General features: G+C 42.0%; 1 protein-coding gene across 4 annotated transcripts in view; it reads right to left on the reverse strand.

Moving 5' to 3' along the window:
- The window catches only part of OSBPL3 (oxysterol binding protein like 3), an 89,008-nt gene extending 76,382 nt beyond the window's left edge, over positions 1-12,626 (reverse strand). For all 4 annotated transcript variants that reach the window (XM_064704503.1, XM_064704501.1, XM_064704502.1 and 1 more), the window contains exon 1: positions 12,442-12,626. The gene's annotated coding sequence lies outside the window, so the exon portion shown is untranslated. The remainder of the gene's footprint in view (positions 1-12,441) is intronic.
- Between the last annotated feature and the right edge of the window lie 13,528 nt (positions 12,627-26,154).

Raw genomic sequence — 26,154 nt, forward strand, 5'->3', positions numbered from 1 at the left:
CAGATGTAAAGTACAGGAATGAAGTTACAGCTTAAAAAATTCTGATTTAAAAATTAGAAACTAATTCTTCAATACCTCATAGAAATTATGTAAAGTAGTAACCTGGAAGTGAAAATATCTTAGTAAAGAAATAAATATAGGATGTCTACTATGAAACAGACCTGGAAACTACAAAAACCAGCATGAAATTAAAAGTAACATCTTCTTGAGCATGTGTGAAGAAAAACAGATGAAACCACTGCAGATTTCTGGAAAAAAAAAAAAAGGCAGATTATGCATAGAGTTGCAAATAAAACTTTGATTTTATTCTCAAGCTTTTGTGTCTACTTTACATTGAGCCAATGAAATCATTTAAAACCTACAATCTGTATTTCTAAAGCAGAGAAAAAAACCCAGTTGGAGATATTTTCTGATGGCAGGACAACAAACGGAATACCTGTCTTTAGAATTGAAACAGAGGGGAGAAAAGTAAAAAGACATCAGCCCTACTACAATCAGTACCATGCAGTCAATAGTAACAGAGTAACTTTTTGTAAAAAGTTAAAAACAAACAGGAGAAATCTTAGATCACATCTGGACTCGACAACAGCTGAATTAAAAAAAGTTAGTAAGGATCTTATTTGGTAGAAGAATTGCAAAGTGACTGACTGGCCACAGACAATAAAAAATTATCAGGCTGGACATGGATCACCAGAAGAAGTTGCCAAGAATTGTCTGGGAGCTAGTTTTATTTAATAAGGGACTTGAGGTGTCTACCAAAAGTTGCTGCTGACAAAAGGCACAGAGGCACATCTGATGCACTGAACAACTAGGACACCAGGCGAGAGGAGCCACATGAACACAAGCAGTGACAGGGAATGCAGTTTATCAGCCCTGGAGGCAAGGTCAGTGTGAAAAATGTGTATTTTATGATTGGCTTTTCGCAAATATTAAAATGAATATTAAATGTGTTGTGTTAGAAAGTAATGCTGTATTAATTCTCTTAAGTAGTGTGGTAAATATAGTTTTAGGTTATAACAAAATGTTAAAATAGAAACTATGCTATGTAGGATACATTTTTTTTCCTAAAGCAAGGACTCACACTGAGATAGCAGCCACAGGACACCTAAATCTTTCAGAGAAAGAGAATTTATTGCTCTCTTATCAGGAAAAACAAACTTTTTCCAGCCTCACACAGCCAGGACGACACCGTCAGGATTAAGAGAAAGAAGTTGACGCTGACCAGACAGAATCCTGTGTTTGAATTGAATTTATGCATCATGTGTGAGATGCATGAATATGCAACAGGCTGTTGTTTTTAAGGGTTAATCCTCTGTTAACGGGTGTCCTTTTTCAGGCTTAGGCTACCCAAAAAAAGGTACCCAGACTTCCGTAACTCTTTGTTTCTGTTGTCTCATATTGTCCCAGTTCAAATTGTCCAAATTATTATTACTCTAATCGTATTACTATTTTTATAACCATTTTATTACTATTAAACTTTTAAAATTTTAAAAACAAGCGTTTTTCACAGTCAGGGTCCAAGGAGTAAGCCAAGGACAAGTCCTGCTGAGACTCTGGGAAGTGACCAAGGAGAGGAAGGCACTCACATGCATGGAATACGTGTCTGATCAACACTACCAAATTAATGAAGGTATGAAAAGAGAAAAGAGCTACCCATTACATAAATTAAGGCATTTCCTTCAGAGCTGTGTAGGGAAACATCAAAAAAAGGCACTGCCAGTATCTAATCTGGTCAGAAGATTTAAAAATAGCACCTAAGACACAGGTGAGATATATGTAAGTTTATGCAAGGAAGATTGACAGCATAATATTGTTCCGAAATGAGTACCATAAGCATACCTAATCAGCCATATCACAAGATTCCCTGCATCTCTTCAAATCTAAATGCAAGTCTCCTTCACTGACTGGGAGAAAGAGAGTCACCCCTACAAAAACAGAGAGAAAACCACTTTACAAAGGGTGGAAATGCTCTTATAAATACCGAAAGAAAATACCAGTTTTATCCAACTGGGCATACAAGCTGGTGTGGGGGCCTGAATATATGTTGTATTGTAAGACCTGTGTGGGTCTGAGTTGCTCCAAACGAGCTGCAGCTGCAGGGTCCTTAGTTGGGCAGCAGCTGTAGCTCGTGAAGGTAACTGAAATAAATAGGGGTGGGTCGAGAGCCCAAGAGGAGCCCCTGAGAAGACAGGAAGGACTGTGCTGCAGAGAATGGAGAAGAGCCCCAGCAGAGAGGCAAGAACAACACTGCAGCGAAGGTTACAACAAGCTGGTTGTGAGTACTTTTAGCCAGAATCCTGGAATAAAATTTTAGTCCAAACACATAAGCTTTGAAATAATTTGTCAATGAGACAAGCTTTGACTACTTTAAGATGATGCTTGGGAACTTTGCAAAAGGGAATATACAAATGCATTGACTGCAACAAATACTAAATATGAGAATCCAGGAACTCTCTTCCAGTTGTATTATGTGCCACTACAGCCAGCTTCAGCAATGAAGTCTTTATATATCACTTGCCAATGTTATTATCGCTGATTTAATCTGGGCTGAAAACTGACCTTGCCTTAATACTCTTAGGTTTCCATTAATAAAAAGAATTTACTTCATCTTTACTCACTTACATGTATTTCTTCTGTGCAAAGTTTTTGTGTGTCTTTATGGGTATTTTTTAAGGAATATAATTTTTTTAAGTGGTAGATAACAGAAATGGTATGTTTTAGAATCTATGTTTAGGTTTTATAATCTGTGTTTAGGCTACCAGTAATAGGTGGCTTCAATGACATCAATTCTGACAATGAAAGTTATGCATATTTTCTTCTTGATTTGATGCCAATGCTTTGCATGTCCTTGCCTTTCCAAAGACAGCCACACTCCCCAGACACAGAGAAACAAGCACTTCAGAATCTCAATGCAAGGAGGAAGTGGGAGATTATAGAACAATTCCCTTCTTCAAAGTCAATCCCAGCACAGATCTAACCCATCTATGCCTTGCAATTTTTCTGCACTCCCACATTTCACAAAGCATTTTTGCATGCAAATGTGTCAGTGGCATTCAAAGACTGGGCAAAACAGCTTCATAAGATGACTTGGCTGTGTTTACTCAAAACACCCTCATGATTTTCAAGGGCCAAAAAACCCCACAAGGAAATAAAAAAGAAGTTGGTAAACCAGAATCAAAAGAGAAGAATTTAAGTTTTGGACATTAATATTTAAGAAAAAATAGAGAATCCTGTTTCCCTGCCCTTCATCCCTAGTTCCATTACTGAGTACCACTGTTCCTCTCAGTTTTAAGTGCATTATGCTGGGCTAATATAAGGCATGATTTTATCAATAAATTAATGTACAACAAATGCACAGCCTGTACCATCTCTCTTCTTAAGTAAGCCATCACAAGGCAGATCAAGAAGCAATGCACTTGCAGAGTGTTGAGTAATGATATTAAGAAAGAAAATCCCTCAAGAATTCTGGTTCTGCAAGATGTGAGTGCTGGGAGACAGGCCGTGGTGAGAAAGGCATTGCATCTTTCTAATGGTCAAGAGACAAACTTTTTTCTTTTTAGCTTAGAACACAAAATTCGTTTAACAGCAAGCAAAGATGATTCTTTTGTAGAAGGGCTCTGGAGACTGAACTGCTATTTAAATTTGAGCAAACAACTCTCATCCTGCACTGAACAGAAGGGTGTGTTTATGCTAACCATGCATTCTAGTCATATTAAAGTAAATAATGCAAACTCACTTGACAAGGAGTGTTAGGTAGTTCCATGTGACCTTTCATGGCTGGAATGCCAGGACTGAAATGGCATCCACACTTAAGAAAACACCAATATTTTCAAATGCTGAGCTGTGCCCCAAAAGCAAGATTTCCCAAGCCTCCTCAAATAGAAAGCTGTTATCTCCCAAAGTGAGAACAGTCACTTGGTGTCACTGAGGTACAGCCACTGTTCTAGCACCAAATTACTATGAGATTAAGAAATCCACTTTAAAAACAGAGGTGGCTGATACTACAACCAGAAATAAATGGGAAGTTGCATTTTCCCTACTCATCTTATCAATGTAATCAACTAGGGCTAAAAGCAGATTATTAAACTTTTCTGGTGGAAACAATTACTTGCATGCATTTAAAAACACTCAAAGGTGTCCCATTACTTGAAACCTGATCTTTTAAAATGTAATATTATCTGTAAGGGATCTTCAGTACACCAACAATTGCACACACGTGACACGGCACAAGAAAGTGATATTGTGCACTTAGGCGTTCTGGCAATAAAGGAAAAAAAATATTATAAACCACACTTATAAAATATGCCACTTTGTCAAAGCCTTTTTCTTCTTTCAAAAACAAGCAAACAAACAGCAAGTGTCATCTGTGAAAGTGTTATCCTGGCAATAGCTCTGCTGTTGATTTTCAAGTGCAAGCATTGATCCTGCTGAACTTCAAGTAGTAAAGTACAATATAATATTACACACAGGAAAATAAGCTGTAAAATTGTGTCCATGTGTGGAGAGAAGGCTATGATTCAGCCATCCTGTGGAACATTCTAATCTCTTATCTCTGAATCTGAAGTTCTGTATTTATTTAGTGAGTGAAAAAACATGATTTCAGCAAAGCATTTGTATTCTTGTTCTAAGAAATATGATGTTAGAAAAGCTTGTTTCAACAAAACAATCTGGCTATCAGCTAAAAGGCAAGAACTTACTTTATCCACAGCAGCACTTCCCTCCCCCAGCAAGTTCTCCTTTCTCAACAATTTGACACTCTCTAAGCACTGGGAGATATTTAATAAGTGAACCTTAGTTTTATAAGGTTTACAAAGATATAATTATGAGTGCTTCTGGTTTAATGTCTTACAGTTGAAATTGGTGGATTTGAAAGAGAGCAAGAAATCTGCAAGTGAACTCACTGATATACCTTGTTTTCTTTTTCTTTTTAAACAACAGGAAAGAATGAATCTGTTTTATACTTCCTGAATTTCAGCAGCTGTGGCAGTAGTGTAAGAACTATGAATTGTTAACTTCCTACTTAGGTCACTCAGTAAAACAATATCAGTGCCATTCAGTTAAGGAAGACAAGAATCAATCATAATACTTTGACTCGATATTTTTGGCACAGAAATTTTTCCTGGAATCTAAACCCAGCTGGCTGCTTTCTCAGCCTAGAAGTGGTACAGATATAACAGCTGTAGGCAAATGAGGGTCCATGATACATCTTTGTTGTCCATCATTCTATTCACTAAATAGTACTTGTTGACACTAGTAAGAGCACATCTACTGAATTCACGTATTAAAAAGAAGCGTCTTTCTTGCCAAGACATGACAAAATCCTGCAGACCAACACCTAAACTCTTTTCCTTCCATTGTTTGACCTGAACCAGAAAGCAAACAAGAAATATTAACTCTTCTTTCCTAACAGGGTTGTTAGAGTTCCATAACAAGGCAAGATCTAGCAGAGATTCTCCTCTCTTCATATACAAATGCTGTTACTTGACTTCAGTATCAAGCCAATTAGAAAACCCCAGTAGCTCTAGCTCTTTTTAAAACTCAAATTGTCTCAGACAGACATCACCAATCCTCCACAGCAAGCCTACTCCAACAATGGAAGCACCCTGCTGTACAAGAGATGACCTGTACCCCAACCACAAGGCTGCTTATTGACTTTAAGGCACAGCCAAACTGGAAAAAAAGATCAAGACCCTGGCTGGCTTTTAAAAATTAATTTGTTTGTCTAAGATTTTGAAAAGCAGAATTGAACCACACTGAGCTTCAAAATACCCTAGTAAAATTATCACAGAATGGTTCAAGGTGGAAGAGATGCCCTCAGTTAGAGGGCATCTGGTCCAATCCCCCTCAAGCAGAATCACCTGAAATGGGTTATCCAGGATCACATCCAGAAAGCTTTTGAGCATCTCCAAGGAGGGAGACTCCATCTTCTCTGGGCAACCTGTGCCAGTGCTCATTCACCCTCCCAGTGAAGGGAAAACTTCCTGATGTTCATATGGAACCTCCCCAGTTTCAATGCCCACTGTCTCTGGTCCTCTCACATATCTCAAGAAGTGACAAAGCTGTTATCAAGATGTTATCTTTTAAGGAAACTGAACACGGCTCTTCTGAATGATTCAGCTAATACTATTTAACAGCAACAGCAAGTAAGATGGAGTTTTGACAAGCTCCCAGGGTAGACCACAGAGTCCTGTTAATTACTCTCATTAGCAAAATAAAGAAGTTAGGGAGAAGCCTTCTTTTTAGGCATAGTCTTAACACCTTTTCTTTTTTATTATTTTTTATTCCAATATTGCTTATTTAATAAGCAAATACCTTCAATCTTTCAGCAAAGATGTCAGCTCCAAAGAACCTGATGCATTCTAGGGGGCCTGCCTTCTTCGGAGGTGATGAATCATTGCTAGAAAGATGGACCTGCTAGCTAAATGGCTGCACAGACACAGATACATGCAATTAGGGGGGAAAACCCCACACAGCTACCAAACTGGGAAAGGCATCTCTCAGCAAGTGCCAGCCTGCCTTCCTCAGGCAAGCAGCAAGGCATCAGGGAGTTGAACCTGAGAGAGCCACCTCAAACTCCTAACCACAGTCATCTGCAACCAGCAGAGACTCAGCAGCCACTTCCTTTGGGGCTCACTTCATCTGCCCCCAAACACACAGAGCATAATCACTTGCCTGTCTTCAGGACTGCTGTTGCTACTGATGATTTACACGTTGTTATTTTAAATCAGTCAAGCACTACCACAGAAGATTAACAGACACTTGCTGTTTCCTTTTTTGAGGTATACGAGACTGCCAGTGACTGAATCACGTTCATAGTGAAACTTCCTCCCTTCCTCCCATCACAAATTGCACCTGAATTCAGATTTTATGCTGTCAAAGCTTTGTAGGGCATCTCAGCACTCATATTTGTCACAAGCAAGAAATATTGAAAAATGATAGAATCATTCACCCTCCTTCAGAATACAGTATTTTGTCAGACTATTAAACAAACTTCTTTTCTGGCAGCACAGTTACAGTTAAAGTAGTATCAGCTGCCAGTATGAGCAGGATGCATTCCACATCATATTCAGGGCAGCTGCCAGGGTTATGCCTCACAGCCTGAGGTAGCAGCAGAACCTTTTTGACAGACACACTTAGCAAGACTGGTCTCAAAGTCGTACGTTGTCACTGCAGACAGGACGGAAAAAGTCCTGTTAAAATAAGAATTGTATATTTCACTTCAGCAACTATGAGCATGAAGTAACTCTATCCCTCCTCAAGGCTATTTTACTAGGCACACTGACAAAGCAATTATCTTGGAGAAGAGGGAGAGGTTGCAACAAAATGTTTTTAACATGTGTGACTGGCAAGATGGAAGAAAGTAGTACCGGAGACCTACATCCTGCCCTGCTCACATGAAAACTTGAAGGGCAGGACTTGACCTTCTGTAACAAGCAGAATTAACAGTGACACAGATGGGCTTGTGCACTGAGAAGGATAAAGTCTCCAGCACACATGGTTCTTTCCCTGATTGCCAGGCTGTTCAGAAATTGTCTCTCCAGGGGTTTCAGCTACTCTCTGGGCAGAGTGTACATGGGAGGCAAATGGAGTATATCCACACAGCTGCTCCTTGCAGAACCACGAACACCAGGAGCTTCATTCATTTTCACCAACAGCTCTATGAAAGTGGAACAGACTAAAATTAGAGCAGTAAAAAAGTGTAGTTTATGACTAGGAAAAGCCTCCAGAATGGCAAGAGCAGCACCAGATAAGAGAGAAGAGACCTAAAAGTGACCTAAGTGACTGGCACAAGAGATAGGAGATTACAGTGTGATAACAGACTCTGCAGTATCATCATTAGCAATAATAAAATAATTGGCTACAACTAAGATGGGAGAAAAATATGACTACATTCAGTAAGGGAACTATTTCAGATTTTTACCCTGAAAACATTCATCAGAGGATACACAGAATGGCCAGAAAGCCCAATACTTTTTTTTCCTCTAATGATAATAAAAAGTCACTACTGAAATTCAATAGATACCACTACAGTAAACACAGAAACACAAATAAGGATAAGTTTCTCACCTTTACTTCTTTGTATTGTTACTGTCTTTGTTCTAGTACAGCAATTACATGCAACTGCTGCATGACAGCTGTAGCAACACATACTACCATGGTTCTGCTGTGATTTTTTTCAGGATTAAGTTCAACTAGCATAGAGGCAGAATATGAAGATTCTGAGTTGAAGATTCAATTAAAAAGTTGCTAATATGTAAGGATGAATCAAAAGAAAAATGTCATTAATTCTCAACCTATGCATTACATCGGAAAGCAGAGGGAAGGGAGATTTGTTTGCACACTCCTGTTAATATAATTGCCAAAGAAAATGTTCAGAAGGAAATAATTAAGTGTTGACATGGCAGCAGCTGTGTTTGCCAAACTAAATATGATTCAGGTATCAAACCCCCACAACTTAAAGACTAGAAAGGAAATGTTCAGTTCAGGTACTTGTAGTTTAACAACTGGACTTGAATGACAAATCTAAAACCACAGATATATACACACAACTCATGGCTGCACAAGGAATGCAGAGCTTGCCTAGTATGCTTTTTAATGACTTCAAAGGACAAGTTCTCACATTCAGTCTAAGCAGTTACAATATTGACAAAAACAGAGACACATAAGACATCCTATCTGCAGCCTTTCTGCTGTGACTTACCAGATGCTATTAGACAGCCACTATCTTTTTGTCAGGATGTCTGTCTCACAGCCAGATGTACAATTATTTAGTTTAGAGATATCTCTAAGAGCTAGATGCACATAGCAGCTCTCAGTGTACTCCCTAAGCTTAGGGCTTATATGTCAGTGAAAGTCAGTTCTCTCTATTTGTTCCTCCTGTTGCACATGACAGGGATTCCTGTCAAGTCTTGCTTATCAGTACGTATTTTCCACAATTCAAGGGGCATGTCTAGAATGGCCTGCATTCAAAGACTGAGAATCATTAGCAAATAGCAAACAGACATTGCAAAACCTGCTCAGCACCTGCCAGATTGAAAGCAGCTCAACTCTGTTTCTTGAGTTTCATGGTTAACATCATGGAGTGCCCAGACACTGCAATAGGATTAGGCCCTGCTGCGCTCAGTGCCTCGCACCAGCACGTGACTCGTACCCTAAGGAGCTTGCACTGACTCAGGCACACCAGACAGGCAGGACAGCGGAGGCTGAGCTGCAACGGCCAAGTACATTTCCCACTTTCAGCTAGCATTCCAAGAGTCCTCACTGCTTCTAGCAGCAAGGCAGGTACCAGACTTGCCATGGAATTTGTATTTTAGAAAAAAAAACAAAACAAAACCGAACTCCCCAAAGAAACAAACAAACAAACCCAGGAGCTACAGCACCTCTGATCATTTAAAAATTATCTCAGTCACAACAGCTGAACACAGAAAATCAGAAAGAATTTGTTCAAGTTTGCCGTTTTCTTCCCCAGCTGAGGCAGTCCTCAACTTTATTTTTAAATGTTTCAAGTGACTTGCAACAACGTGCACTAGCTCCATGCTGACAGAGTTCCAAAACCCCAACGCTGTTCATTCATGTCATAACTTCATATATAATAGAATCTATTTCTGAACATACACCCTATGTGAAAGCCACAAGCATCTTCAAGAACTCTGCACGAGTAACAAGCTAAAACAGATTTAAGGAAGGAGTTAGAGATATCCTGCCTCCCAGGGTCAGACCCAGAGCTGTGCTTTTCTTAGCTGTCATGCCTGCAGCTTCACCTAGGCTATCATAGTCATTACCATCAACACCCACATCACTCAACCTTGAAGGCAGACAGAAAACCTCCCTCTAAGGTAATTAGAAATTAACATGGAAGAGATACGTGTTATGTTAGTAGAATAAAGACAAGCGCCCACCTACAACAGGACAGAATGTTACAACACCCAAAACCTCCTTGTCCTTCAGATAAATGACAATCTTAAGGAATCAAATTCGTATTTCAAGGCACAGTATTAAAGCACGTTGCACAAGTGACAGCTGCAGGAGCCCAAAAACAGTGTCTGCCCCCCAAAGTATAATGTTTGAACATAATCACTAATGCAGAAGACAGACATGCAAATCCAGCATCTCAAAGAGCAGAGCAGGGTAAATTTGGAAACATATTAGTCCCGGTCCAGAGAGTTGTTTGTCAGATCTCAGTGTATCTGCATCCTATTATCTGAAACTTGATACAGAAAAAAAGCAATTAGATTCTCCTAGAAGTTCCTTTGCTACCTTAGTAGCAATGCATCACAGTATCTATACCACAGCCTTTTATCAGCAAAACTTTGCTAATTCGGTAGGTCAAATCTTACCTGCACTAAAGTAGATTAAATTTAATGAGATCAAAATATGCTGACACAGATAGTACACTGCTTCTGACATAAAAAAGTACCCCATGCATGGTAACACACTCCTTCTGCTGCCTCATTCATCACTGCATGGTTTTGAAATGCACTTTGCAGCAAATCCAATTTAAATCTAAAACATATTAGTACTTTAGATATGAATTTACTTTTCTATAGAAAGGCTTTTGTCATTTGGTAGCTAAGAGCATCATTTGTAGAAACTGAAAACTCAGTTTTACAGTTAGAAACCATAAGGTCCGGGAAATGCCATGTTTCACTCTATTTTCTCCTCAGTATGTAACAAGATCTAGAGAATGCAACAAACGCGAGAATTAAGCTGACACGCATCTGTTTATAATAGATGTGGTTTGAACAAGACCCAATTCTTTACAACAATGTACACATATCTACTTAAAAACCCAAATAAGGTTTTGTATAAAATACAGCACACTTACATTTGCAACAGTGAATGAGCTAGCCACACACAGAGTGTTGCAACAGGCAGACTCCAGCAGAGCCTTACCATCATTTCCTGTCCTTGGTGAACACACCAATAATTTCAGCACAACCACAACTCTTCGGTGCACACACAGAGAACATCTCCAACACCTAAAAGTCCCCTCCCACCTTTCCTGCATGCAAACTCAGATACTATACAAAATCATAAAAGAGATGACATAAGTGGGCCTAATGCAATGTGTGGGGAAGGCAGTATAAGCGTAAAGAGAATTAAGACTTGTGAATGCTGTTGCTTTGAAAATTGACAGGAGCCACAATGGGAAACTAGTTAATCTATTAATCTGTTAACTAGTTTGAATCTATTGGGAGTGCAGACTGGGGAGCATTATTTAAAGATATATTTTAAAAAACCATTTTAAACAATAAAAAAAAAACAAAGCTCATGGAAATTAAAGTTGTTGCTACCCAGGGCTTTACAGAAAATGCCCATGAAAACACACGCTTTAAATACCCAAACCGGACTTACAAGCTCTGTTGAAATTAAGTATAGTGAAACACTCTGAACTCTATGAGTGAAACACTCTGAACTCTATGATTAATCGATGAAAGTCAAGGCATGAAGCAACTGTTCCCTTTGTGCCTTCTCAAGAAAACAGAGAAAGAAAAACACGGTTACCATCATTAGCGGCCTAGGACAAAAACATACGGCAGAAAATTACCTTACATTTATCAAATATCCATTTCTCTAGTTGTCCTAGATATGCTCCTAGTAAAAACGAAACAGTCTCAATGAAGAGTACTTCACTGTCACTGAGCTCTGAAGTACTATATACCAAACAGTTTTCAAATAATGGAGTGTGTCACAGCTCATATTGTCTAATTGGTTCTCAAATGGAAATTAAATCAACCTAGAAACAAGCTGGATTTAATTAACCTATTTAAGATAGAGACAAGAAATAGTAATAATAATAATAATGGTGGCTTTTTTTTTTTCTTTATTTTACATGAGCACAGAGAGCCACAGATTGAGCAGAGATCGATGGCTTTGCAAACACGCCCAAGATTTCTGAAGTTCCAGGGATTTCACAGCCAGCCGGCTGCCGGGCGATGCCCCGGAGCCGCAGCGGCGGGGAGAGCTGCTCCAGCCCATCCCCGGGGCAGCGGCTGCCCGGTGCGTCCCGGCTCACCGGGAATTCGCTCCGGCTGGTGCCGCATGGAGCATGAACCCCTCAGCAGCAGCTCCCGGAGCAGGGGAGGTGTCTAAGTTGGCTGTCGCTCGGAACAGCCTCGTGTGGCTGTGACAGCGCGGCCGGAGACCCGCGGGCGGCGGGAGGGGGCTCGGCGGGATGAGCGCTGCGCCGGCAGCAGCAGCCGCTGCCCGTTCGCCCGCCCGCCCGCGCCCCGGCCGGCAGCCGCGGGCGCCCTCGCTGCCAGCCGGGCGTGAAAGGCGCTTGCTGAGCGCCAAAGCGACACTTTTCCCGTGTGCCGAGTTCGCCGGCTGCCGGCCCGCCCCGTCCCGCGGAGCCCCGGTTCGCCCCGCAGCGCTCCCGCTGCGCCCCGCCAGCCCGTCCCGTCCCATCCCATCGCATGCATCCCTACGGCGGACACCCACCTGAGCCCCACTCCTACGGCCGGCCGGGCGCCCCCGCCATGGCCCCCGGGCAGCGGCGCCCCGCAGGCAGGAGCGAGGAAGGAAGGAGCCCGGCAGGAGCGACAGCCAGCATACAGGACCGGTCCGGCGGAGCGCTGGCTCGGCTGGCAGGGAACACCCACGAGCGGGACCGGCGGCGGGACCGCCGCGCTCGAGTGACGGCCGCGCCGGCCAACGGGAGGAGCCTGCGCTGCCCCCGCCCCGCCGCCGCCCGGGGCCGCCGCTGCCGGTGCCGTGCCCGCCTTCCCGGGCGGCGGGGCGGGGGCAGGGGGTGTTTCCATGACGTCAGGGGCAGCGCCCGCGGACAGGTGGGGAGCGGAGCCGAGGGGACGCGGGGACGGGAGCCCCGGGGACAGGAGCCCCGGGCTAAGCCGCCGCTGAGCCCCCGAGCCCGCCTTAAGCGGCTGGGGCGGGGCAGGCGCGGAGCTGATCCCGCAGCGACCCGAGGGAGCCTCGGCAGCGATGGCTCCCGGAGCCGCCGGGTCCCGAGGGAGCGCTCCCCGCGCCGCAGGGGCGAAGTGCGAGGCAGAGGCTTTGCCGGGGGATCGCCGCATCCACAGCAGCCTGCGGGCATCACTTCCCGCGCACGGCGAGCGCTTCCCGCGCCCCTCCTCGCCATCCGCCTCGGGAAGGGCTCCTCCGTGGGAGAACCACCCCTCCCCACCTTCCCCCGCTACTCCTTCCCTGAACCGGCATCCTAAAATTATCGTGGTTCTCTGTACCTTATTTAAAAATAAACATCTTGAATGACTAATTACATCCAAGTCGTTGGAAGCGCGCTGGACGGCTTCCATGAACCCTTAATGTGTGCACTAAATCTTTCAGAAATTGTTACTGCTTGCGAGGAGGTAGACGGGATGACCTGGCACACCATTCACACCGTCTTTACTTACAAAGTGCGATTTAATTCACACTTAGGGGAAACGGAGGGGGGCGGGAAGAACCACCCCGGTTTCTTTACTCAGACTCACATGCCCAAAACATCAGCTGCTTCTCAATTCCATTCAGAATTTGGTGATTTCTCGACTGGAGGGAAACAGAAACCTTTTTCTTCATTAATACCATTCATACAGCATTAAAAAAGAGCAGAAACATTTGTAAGAGCAAGCTTAAGTGACTTCCTGAAAGTTAGGAATGGTATTTACAGATTGGAACTTAAGGCAGCATAGTACATAGCACCTTGAACAAAGTCTTGTAAGGGCGTGAGAGACGCTGCAGAACATCACTTTTAGTAAGGACAGCATCCACTGAAGGCTTCCCAAACCATCAGCAGCAGCGTGACCCAAACACCCTGAAAGCTGCTTTCAGAGCTGGCCTGTGTGATGCTACAGCAGGGAGGGCTCCTGATGCCTCTGCTGCTGGCTGCAGCTGTACAGACTGACTGTGGCTTAAGGAGATGCTGCTTCACAATGAAAGCTCAAGCAACGACTTTTTAGCATCAAACTCAATGAAAAGCAACAGAAGTAGTTTTAGTTTTCATAGTATTGTTTACTGTAGCTCCAAGTCACTGCTGTGGGAATTCAGGCATTGCCAGGGGGTATATATCTGTTTGCAAGCAAGTAGAGTTTAACAATAACATTTAGCAATTCCTTGGGTTTCAGATTTTATAAAAGTTTGATTTTATAAATCCCAGTTTTAGGACTAAATTACTAGTGCCTGTCATTTTAAAGAGCACAATTTTTGAACTAAAGGCACCAAACAGCCTGCAGCATCCATTCAGTTAAGGAAAAATTAGACACCTGGAATATGTTGATCACATACCTTTCTATTGTTCCCATGATGTTAGGATGCACTATGATGCACATTGCTAGGTAACAGCATGTTTCCTATGCATGTGTGGCCTCTTCCAATTTCCACTGAAATCAAACTCAGACCACCTCTTTATTTAGAAAGTAACCATGTGTCTACCTGAAAATGTACAAACTCCAGACCCTGCAATAAAAAAGACACAAACTGCAAAAATAAAATTATCTTCCAGACCAAAATCTTCATCTTGAGTCCTTCTGTATAGATGTTGGCCTATTTGAGATTCCTGAAATATTTAGGACTTCTATTGTTCCTGTGTAAAAAATATGGCCTGGGTGCATCCATGGGCTGTATTACATTATTTCACTGGAGTTACATCAGGAAGGAGTTTGATCTTCTTATGGATTTAGGGCTTCGTTTCCTTTCCTTTTGTTCTTTCCTTCTGTCACACAGAAACAAGGAAAAAATATCAGTGCTCTGTTTTCCCGTGCTCAAGAAAAGTTTTGAAATAAGGTAATAACCAGCCTTTTGAGAACAAGGTTCTTTCTGTTAGAAAAGCAACATACAGAGAAATAGTGACAGTTCATTATCTGAGATGGCAAGATACAATGTGGTCGTACACATTGGAGGAAATGTATGGGCAGAAAGCCTCTGTGTGAATATAGATTGCTGGTTTTTTGTTCTTAGTAGATCCATCAACACAAACTCATCCGGTTTATAATCATAAAAGGAAGGTGGTTAGGGTGTTCCTCAGCAACATGCACTTAACCTTCGATTTATCCTTGCTCTTTGGGTTTTCTGATTGATGGAGCCTCATGACACAGTAATCTTTTCAGAGCTATTAAGAGGAACTCCATTCTGCATAATCCAACAGGTATTTTTTAAATTCAATTTCCCTTTGATCTGTTGTAATTCAGAATTAAATTACATGGTCTGAATTAAAACTCTACCAAAACGTGTGTTCTTTCGGCTTGCTCTTTCCTGTGGTTTTGTAAAGACAGTTCATAATAATGTTTCCAGTGGTGCAATGAAAGGGATTGTCTTTTGATTTCCAGCTTGATTTTTTTCCTTTAATTATTAGGTAAAAATAATTATTGCATCCCTATAGAACTCAAAGACAAGCAATGATGTCTCATGTTTAAGCAGTCTTAGTCTGGTGAGTGAGCCAGCTTCCATTCCATGTGTTTGGACCACAAAGAGAAAGGCTCATTATGAGACACAAGTTTTGTCCTGTGGTTTGAGCTGAACAACTGACAAATAAGTTTTGCAAAGAGTTTCTACATTTACAGCATATGGGTATATTTATCAGTATTTGTGTGGCTGAGGTGTGAGCAGCACAAGTTGTGCACATTGCAAAGTTATTGCATTCATCTGTCTAACTCCTCTGATGACTATGCACATATATTTTCAGTCCTGGACAGGAGTTATCTATCTTGAAATTCAGAAACATCTTTCTTCATGCGCAAAAATAAATCTGTCCTTGAGAGCTTTCTTCTTTCCACCAGCCCTCCCCATGATGTAATTTCTGTCCTTATGCCAGTCCCTTCTATGTTATTCTTGGTCACCACTGAGGAGCCTCTATCCCTCTGACAGTGCTTTGGCAAACGTGGCTGTTGTCCTGTTGCACTTACTGGCTGGTATTATGGAAGCTCTTGGCACCACCTTTCATGTGTCTTTCTTGCTGGTACTTCTAAATTCTTATCTCCCTGGGCTGCCCAGGCCTCTTTTCACATGACCATGGTTACTGGGTCTTCCATGACTTGTCTGGCTTCCCAGCTAGAATTAGCCTTGTCAGATTCCCTTGGGAGTCCTTCTGGATACCTCTGAGGTAAAAGCATATCATATGTGTTGCAAAATTAAATAATTTTTGCAATACTTTTAGCAATCTTGACTGTGCCTCACCATTTGTATGTCATTAAGAGCTCTACAGTTGTGGGGGAAAGCAGACCTGCTGTCACAACACCCTTTGCTCTTTTTCTTCTTACAAATTGCTATATTGATTTTTGTTTACTTATTCAGATGAGGGCAGAGAGAGAGCAGGAAGGCTTGTAGTCATTCCATCTTGGCAAAGCAGGTGGGTGGGCAGAAGGAAGTCAAAATGGGAAGATGAAAAACTGAAAAGGAGTTAATATCCACCAGCTGGGCCCTCAGGAAGAGAGTTCCTGTGCCAAATAGTCAAAAGAAGTTTGACCTGTACAAATGTACAGAGCTGGATAGGATGAACCAGGCAGCAAACATAAAAAAGATGCACAGATTTACTGTGGCTGCCAGGAATGACCATGCACAGTGTATAGCTGTGTAACATGACATGATTTACACAACACAACATGACATACATAACACGACAGGATAACATAACATGGCTTCACAGCCTCTTTCCACAACACCGCTGATCTGTCCCAGAAGGCACCAATGCACACCAAAGAAATAGAGAAGGCATGCAACATATGTTGCTCAAAAAAAGACCCAAAAGCCAAAAATGCAGACTCTCAGGAACCCCATCTTTTGTGAGTGTGTGTGGTTTTGTGCATTACCTGCCACAGTAGGTTCTGTGGACTTGGCAGTCACTGAATTCCAAATAGTAATGTCCATCATGAGTATTAAAAGCACATCTCTTGCTGTTGATTTGAGTTTTATTTGTCTATTTTACTTAGCTCCAGGGAAACTGTGAGGGCTCACTTGCATTTGGTCTGGCTCCCGGGCTTACTGCATTTGAGAGCCAATTTCGAATGTCAAGTGGTCACTGTGTGGTGGATGAGTAAAATTAACATCAAGACCTCTAGAAAAACAGGCAATAAAGAATAACTGAGTTTCTTCTTTACACAGACGAGGACATTTTTCAAGTAGTAACTTAATACTGCCTCGGAAACGAGAGGAAACTTCAAGATTTTCAAGAGAAAGTTATGCTGATTTTTTTTATAGTAGCATTTTCCCTTAAGAAGAGAAGTTAAACAAACTGGCAATTGGAGATTCTGGATTTCTCAGTCTTGTGCTGGTTTCATACATACCAGATGCTGTTTTATAACATTTGTCCTCCTCCCCCTCATTGGTGACTATTACTCATTTGTCCCAGCGTTCTGGGATTTTAGTATTTATCTAAAAGGCAGTCAGATGGAAAAAAAAAAAAAAAAATTAGTCCTAATTTTTTTTTGCATTACTTAAGGCAAAAAACATCAGAGTACATGGAGGTTTACCATATTTAGAAAGCATGTTTACAGAGATGTGATACAGGTCTCTGCAGAATCTGGCAGCCAGACGCTGTTCAGCTGGCAGAGGGCAATGCAGCCATTGGGCAACTCTGGAATTCAGTGCACTGCAGGCCAGGTTATCCCTCCCTGCTGATGCAGGCCTGGTTGTTCAGATTGCTGCTGAGGGGTTCTGCCTGGACTAGGAGAGACAGAAACCTCCTGTGGGGCACAAAGGATTAGCAGAGAGACTCCACACCCATGGGTCCTTCAGCTTTTTAGAGTCTCACCTAGATGCAGATGGAATATATTGTCTATTGCAAACAAAGTTTCTCCTTACTTTCTGGGCTCTGGGTGAGGTCCAGGCATACCTCTTGTGTTCTTCCTCCTTCAAGTATTGCACACATCATGGAGCACTTCAAACCCAGAGGTTAGGTCCCTGTTCTTTTCTCAGAGGATCTGCGCACAGATTCTTTAATCTTTGATGACTGTCATGCTTTCTGCTTTGAGAGTAGGATCCCAGTTTCTCTTATTAGTCCTAACTTTGCTGTTCCTTTCCTTTGAATACACATGAGGAAAAAAATGCAGATACACTAGTACACAAAAACTGCTGATGCAAAGTTATTTAATTCTTTTGAGACACAGAAGGTAAGATAAGACACTGAGTTATTATCTGGAAGACCATGGTGTGGGAGTCCACAAAATCAGAGAGTTTTGGGAAAGCTGCAAAAGGCAGGCCTCAGAGACAGCAGAACTGTGATTAGAGCTAAGCAGTAGCCATGAGATAGGTCAGCAGAAAAAAATTATTTAAAAAGTAGAAAAGCAAGGACAAATAGAACAATGGTCTGTGTATTTACGCTTCTGTAGAAAAACTCCCTAAGCTACAGAAAAGTTTATCTAGCAAGATATTAGGAAGTTTGAAGCTCAATAATGGAGTTCTATGCATTGTATTTTAAGGCATACAAGTAGGTATTGTATTTGAAATAAGCAAGTATTGTTTTAACCAAGGGTACATGTGCTTATAGTGGTTGGATAGAACTACTGTCAATATGCTTTTGCTTTGTTTGATTGGTCAAAAAACTTATGAAGTTAAGTTGTAATATTAAGTTCTTCGTTTGCTGCCTGGGATGTGAGCTGATGGCATCTTCCCATTGTTATAACCATGTAATGAGACTGATGCTGAAAAATAAACCAGCTCAAGGCACATTCCTCAGCAGTCCCATCCCGCCTGTGATTTTTACCTATACCCCGGCCAGTGATAAACCATGGGACAGATACCTTTGCATTTAGCTTCAAAGGAAAATAACTTATATTGCTCAAACCTTGTAAATTGGACCTACAAGGTACATTTCCTGCCAGCATGAACAATGTTTTCCATTGTGTGAACTCCCTGAAATTGCTAGTACTTCATTTGAGTGCATGTGATACTCAGCAAGTGTCAATAATGGCAGTAACAAGCATGACCTTAACAATGTGTGCAAGTCCAGCTTGACAGACATTAAACTTAGCAAACAGTTATTCCTGGCTGGCATCAGAGCAGAAGAACAGAGAACTAACTCTCCTCATACTCACTTGAGAGTTAGGCTTCTGGCCTCCAACCAAAGAGCTGTTCCAGAGCCTTCCTGCTCCAGTGATCAGACAGTCTCCTGGCTCTCAGACTGGGCACAGTTACACCCAGTTTGTGCCTGTTGATACCTCTCACCCTATCGTGGTTTAACCCCTCAGTCACTCTCTCACTGCCCCACAGTGAGATCAGGGAGAGAATCAGGATGATAAAGCCAGAAGGCTCATGGGTTGAAACAGAGACCGTTTAATAGGCAAGGAAAAGCTGCACACACAAGCAAAGCAGAACAAGGAATTCACTGCTTCACAAGGCAGCCAAGTGTTCAGCCATCTTCAGCAGAGCAGGGCCCCATCATGCCCGACGCGTGCTTGGGAAGACAAACTCCAAACGTCCCCCTCTTCTTCCTTCTTCCCCCCACTTTATATACATGATGTCACATGGTCTGGAATATCCCTTTGGACAGCTGGAGTCACCGGTCTGTGTTTCCTCCCAGCCTCTCCTGCACCCCCAGTCCCCTCACCTCCATTACAGTATAAAAAGCAGAAAAGGCCTTGGCTGTGTGCAAGACCTGCTCAGCAATAACAAAAATATATCTCCTCTATCACCACTGTGCTCAGCACAAATTCAAAAGACTGCCCAAGTCTAGCTACTGTGAAGAAAATTAGTGCTACCCCAGCTAAAACAAGCATAACCTCCCAGACCTGCACCTCACCAACACTTTATGTAGCAAAACTATCCATTGTCACAGCTGCTAGACACATGTGCATGGGTCAGAATTTCACCAGATGACTGTAGAAAGCATGCCTGTTTCTGCTGTGAATGAACTGCTCATTTGTATCTGAAGATTTCCATGAGGAAAACTGTTCAGTCTGATTGCCAAGCTACTGTTAGCTGAGGGAAAAAACTAAGCTAGGTGGGTTGAGTTCTGCTGGGGTACAGTAGCAGCCTCTCCTCTTTCTGTACTGCAGCCATTGGTGTCATGGCCTGAGTTTTAAAACAGCTCAGATGCACACTAGTAAGCTTACTTCCCACTTTTACTGCTCTTAGTAGGCATTATTTGAAAGAAAAATATGTCTTCCCAGACACCATAACCCTGGCTCCACACAAAAGAAGTCAATAAGTCCAAGCAGACTTTATCTTTTTATTTGCCAGAGGTCAGCAATGGTTCCAGGGAGAAGGAACATCCAAGAAATCAAATCTTCTGCTTTATTTGAAATAACATTACCATTCCAGACAGCAGCATCAGACGATATCTAGAGCTGCTGAAATCAATGGAAAAATCATCCTGTAAATTCAATGTGTCAGATGCCTCACCTAATGGATCAAAATGTTGAGTGAATGTGATTTCCCCTTGCATATTAAGATATTGATGAGAATCCAGGGAAGACAAGTACTCCCCCCACTATTGCCTTGTGATAATTGAGGCAAGATGGGCCCCAGGCTGTTGCTCAATGCATCCATCCTTTCATCCATGCTGTTCTTCTAAGGGTTTACTGCTGAGAATGGCTCTCTGTGGTTAAGAAAGTTTTGACAATGACAAAGCAATGAGAATTGAACTCAAAGGTGATTGCTGAGAAAGAGAAGAACAAGAGCATTTATGGCACTAGTGCCACACTTTGACAAACTGGCTGACAAAGTAAAATAGAGGAAAAGTAAACCTCCCACACAGTCCACCTTGGGCAAATACAAATACAGAGGTCACGAGCAAAAGGTATGAAAGGAAGTTTACTCAGCTGCAGCCCAGGTATAGCCAGTTCTTCAGTCATCTCAGCCTACTCAGTTGCTGCTCAGTCACTTAGCACAAGTTCAATCTCAGCCATGACAGAGATGTGCAGCTGCCTTTCCACTTTTCTGTCTCCAGAAGAGGTGTTGGAAAGAGATATCTGTATAAGGTTTTAAAGTCAGCCACTTCTAAAATTTATTTTTGAATACAAATAGATAGAGATTCATCAGCTGTTAAGATTTTTATTTTAATAAACTGTTATTTTAAAATAGAATTTTAAATTTATATACACCAGGAGGGTGTAGCCCGGTAGGGGTCAGCCCCTTCTCCCAAGTAACAAACTATAGAATGAGAGGAAACATCCTCAAGGTGCACCAGGGGAGGTTTAGATAGGATATTAGAAAAAATTTCTTCACCAGAAGGGTTGTGAGGCTTTGGAACAGGCTGCCCAGGGACGTGGTGGAATCACCACTCCTGAAGGTATTTCAAAAACACGTAGATATGGCACTTTGGGACATGGTTTAGAGGTGAAACTGGCAGTGCTAGGTTGATGGCTGATTTTAAAAGCCTTATCCAGCCTAAAGATTTTATGATTATCACAGCGATTAGTAAAATCAAATGGCAGGAAATAACTGCCTGCGGGGAATTCAGGGGTTTCTTGGTTTTTACAAGCAATATAGGCAAAAGACTCCTGGAGACATCTTTGAAAAGGTGAATTAAATCACATTACATAACTGGGAGCAGGTGACATAAGAATGTCTAGAAAGAACTAAAATAAGAAGCATCTGAATTCAAAAAATCCATCCCACAAAATGAAAAATGCCCTTTGAACTAAATGGGCTGTTAAACTGACCTCAAAAAGCTAAGACAATGTGTTGTGGCAAACATTTACTTTGCAAGGAGTAAATGAAAAAACACAATATGCACTCTCTAAAATGGAACTCGTGTTGATTTTAGGAATCACACAGGTTATAGACTTTTAATCAGTGTTGAGGTAAAGAATTTAAGGTCTATTTCTGTGGCAGCTGGGGGGCACTATTATAGACTGGAAGCAAACAGTCATAACAATAGGGAGAGAAAAACTAGCAAATATGCCTCCCATGCATAAGCCAAAATCAAGTCACTTACACATGTCAGGAAGAGCATTTATTTTCTAAGATGTAAACATTATTTCAGTATTAAAATACTGGCTAGTGAAGGATGAAGAGATGAAATTAAGTGAGAGCCTTGAAACACTGCCAATAAAGTCTTTTTCCAGGAAGCTGTAAAGGAACTTGAGAATCAGACAGGAAAGGTAAAGTCACATCATGAGTTAAAAACTATCTGAGAGACTATAAAGAGCTAGAGTAAATTACTGCCTCTTAAAGTGGAGAAAGGTTAATAGCAGGAGGCCCCAAGGACCCTGTCTGGAGCCACTGTTCTGTGCAGTATTCAGAGTCTGACAGGATGAATGGTCTGGTAGTAAAATTTGTTTCTGATACAGATTATTTGGGTTTGGCACAGTTTGGGAGGATCATGAAGAATGCCAGATGGATCTAATAAAGCTACTGTAAACGTTTGGAAGCAATATAATTGTAAATGAAATACCAACTGTCATGGTTTAACCCTAGCAAGAAATCTAAGTACCGCACTGCCTCTCACACTCTCCTCAAGCCCAGTGGGACAGGCAGGAGAATTGGGAAGGGGTAAAACTTGTGATTTGAAATAATATCAGTTTCATAATTGAAATAAAGTCAAGTATAATACTAATACTACTACTAATAATAGTAATGAAAAGAGAGGTAACAAAGAGAGAGGGAGAAATAAAACTCAAGGGAAAAAATCCCAGTGATGCACACTACTACAGTCACTCACCATCCACTGAATGATGCCCAGCCCATCCCTGACCAGAGATTGCACCTTCCAGCCAGCTCCCCCCAGTTTATGTACTGAATGTGATGTTCTGAGGTGTTGAATATCCCTTTGGTCACTTTGGATCAGCTGCCCTGGCTGTGCTGCTCCCTCACAGCTTGTTTGTGCCTCCTCACTGGCAAAGCATGGAAAACTGCAAAGTCCTTGGTTTGGAGAAAGCACTACTTAGCAACAACTAAACACCAGTGTGTTGTCAACATTATGCTCACCCTTAATCCAAAACACAGCCTTGCACCAGCTGCTAGGAAGAAAATTAACCCTGACTCAGCCAACATCCGGACACCAAGAAAGAAAGTTCAAGGTAAGGCTTGTTGGAAGGAATGTAAGTTTTAGCATACTTGTGTGCAGTGGGCTCTGGTTGAACTGCAACCTCCAAGGACAGCCCTGAGCACAAGTGGCAAGAAGACCATTAAAAAAGCACCAGTAGAACTGCCAGTGTGCAGTTGCTGTCATCTCGAGACTGTTTGCAAATATGAACTGACTAGCCAAAGAGTTTCAGCAAGAAAAGGCCCAAAAAAATGTCAAGGGCCAGGTTCAAAAAAGTGACGTAGTAACTGGAGCACTTGGAAAAGATGCATGAGAACCAGTTCCCCTTCCTTCCTGTAAGGGAAGTCCCCGTGTCATGGGGGAATGCCACAGGGCTACCACAGCATAAGCTGTGCCAGAGGGTGCAGATTGAATTGTTTCATTTCCTTGCAGAATAAAAAGGAAAATAATGAATCCCTGACCTTGGCAGTGATTAAGCTATTCCTAAGAAGATGCAGTGCTTTAATGCCTCTGCCAATCCAGTATGTTTAATTAGTGGTATTCCCCCACAAAAAAAAACCTTGATTCCTGTCAGGAAATGCTTGATTCTCAGAAAATGCTTTAGACAGGAGGTTAGGGTTCCCACTACAAGCTTACTCACTGAAGGAGCAGGAACAATAAAATTGGAGGGTTAGACTAAATTTTCTTCTATTTTTCTTCTGAGCAAAGTATTTCTCGGAGGCTGAATGGAATATTTGCATCAAATGAACCAGTGTTTTCCAGGGTGTCTTTTGACAAGAAGATAGACTGTAGTCTTGATTGTAACCATTTTTTGTTTAAATTGTCCAGTTTAGCTGTCAAATCAATTTGTGGTGCTCAGGATGCAAATGCATGCTGTCAGTTCATGGAAGACATCTGCTGAGTGCTCAGCAATTGTCAAGAAGTGAGTGAAGTATTAACATTTTTAAGAAGAAAATGAAAAGTAATAGACAAAACAATATGATACCATTCAGCCTTCTTTTGGTCTTCACTTTGCCAGTTAACAACAGGCTGCATCAGAGCCCTTGAAACTTAAAGGCATTTTTCATAGACATCCCACATTGCTTTTTGTGTAGCTTTTTGCATTTCTACTCCTCATTTCATCACCCTCTTTTCTCTTTTGTTCCTTCACCAGACTCACACATGCATTAAGTGCACACCCAAACAATTCTTCTGCTATTTTTCCTTTTTTTCCCCCTCTCACTTCCTCAGGTGGCCATCCTATCACTTCCATATTTGAGGCTGAATGTGAAAAGCCCTTTTTGCTAAAAATCTCTATGCTTTCAATTCTTGAAATCTCCCACCTAAAAGAAAATTATCCAGGCATATCCAGCATGACAAATCATAACTGTCACCATAAAAGGTCCCTAGTGTCAATGTGAGTTGTATATTCAGTATCTACTGCCCAAAAAATAAAAGGAAGGCAAGTGACACAAAATGTTTGGCAAAGAATGGATGTTCTGCTCGAGCTTCTGTCAGCCTGAGCAGCTCAGGGAGGAGGTGCCCAGAAAGGTGACTGACTGTCTTTTTATTCAGCAAATGTAGGCTCAGTGGCAATGACAGACATCTTCAAACCGGCAGCTGAAAAGATCTGAATCGCTCAGGTGAGATTGCTGAACGTAAATGGAAGAAAAAAATTCAGAGTAAGAAACTTCAGAGGGAAAGAGAAGACAGTATGAAATGGGCAGCAGAATGAAAGAAGTTTGCTGTCTTACAGGTTTGTTTCTCTACATGCTTCTCACGAAGCTCAATTCAATAGCCATGGATTTCCCTTCATCTTGCAAAGTCCACCTACGTGTCCCTCAGCTCTCCTACAATAGCTTCACCTCACTCTCACCTCACTCCAGGTCCTCTAATTACCAGGCAGGGAAGAGGCCAGATGTGCTGCAGCTGAATTCAAGCTCGGCACCTGGTCAATCAGTAACAAGATGAGCAGGTCAGCCTGCTCTCACCCAAAAGATCAGCGCCTGAGAGCCTCCTTTTCCTGCATCATGAAGGAAATAATAGGCTTTTCCTGCCTAACTACAGGGTTTTAATACAATTTGCAGGAATGTTGCAAATTTGCCAAATCTGCCCGAAATCAGTCTGATGTTCATAGTTATTAGAGCTAAATTGATAGATGGGTGAACAAACAACTTGGCTGAGCAGGCACTGCTTCCTTAAGAAAACAGTCTAAAAATAGTTTTCTGTGGTGAATGACCAACACTCTGGGGCCTCTTTTCACAATGAACAGACTTAAATAATTTTCAGCCATTTTAAAGGAAGTGAAGCTTAGCTATCTGATCCAGCTGAAATAACTTTGCAAATGGAAATTAGCTCCTGGAAATGCAGAAGAAGAAAAAGGCAGAAGTGTCTCTAATAAAATCTGCCTTGAAAGTACTGCAAATGCAGAGGAGATTTGCAGTAAAATAATATCATCTTAGCCACCAGATTAATTCTTGGCCTTTATAGCTTGTATGAAATATAGGCAAGTGAGCTTGAGTTTATAAAACCCAAAATAATGACAGTCTCCTCCTAGTCAGCTGGGAGAGAACTGACTAGGTGGCATGGTAACTCTGCTCAGTGTGGAGATGTCTGTCCCCAGAGGCTCCATGTGAGCTGGATTGAATCTGGAGGCAATAGAGCCATGGTCTCATGAGGATGCACTTGAGGACTTATTGCACTGAGTTTATGCTAGTTTGAAAAGCCTTGTAATGCAGAGTTGCCTACTCTTTGTGTGTGCTGATGTCAATTTTTACCAGTGTTTTTATTAACTCTGGGATTGTCTAGTCTAACTCATCCTAACACCTCCCTCATGACTAAATTTGCAGGATTATGCTGACTAACTTTGCAGGATTGTGCTGCTGAATCTGGTTTGGCAACCTGAGGGTGACCTTTACAGACTGCCAGAGATGATAGAAATGTACAAGTTATTCCCAACTAGTCTCTTTCTTCCAGCAGAACACAGGTAGGATTCAACAGTGTTTCCCCAGCCAGAATACTCTTCAGCGTCTGTTTGTCCTCAAGCATTTGCCCCAAGAATATTAATCCCGGTCCAAGCCAGCACCAGGTGAGGAAGGTAGAAAGTCTCTGTCCTGTCTGCACTAGGTGAAAAAAAGGCTTAAATTGTGAAAGCTATAGGAGAGAGATATTTGGGTGTATGTGTATGGGGGAGAATGTCTAAAGCTGAACTTCTCCACCATCAAGCTCAGTCTGGAAGCCATGTACTAACTGCAACTGGTCCAGGCCAATAGCAAATTTTGGTAACACCTGGAGTAAAC

Source organism: Zonotrichia leucophrys, chromosome 2 (assembly GCF_028769735.1).
Source record: "Zonotrichia leucophrys gambelii isolate GWCS_2022_RI chromosome 2, RI_Zleu_2.0, whole genome shotgun sequence".
In the NCBI taxonomy this organism is placed as follows: Eukaryota; Metazoa; Chordata; class Aves; order Passeriformes; family Passerellidae; genus Zonotrichia; species Zonotrichia leucophrys.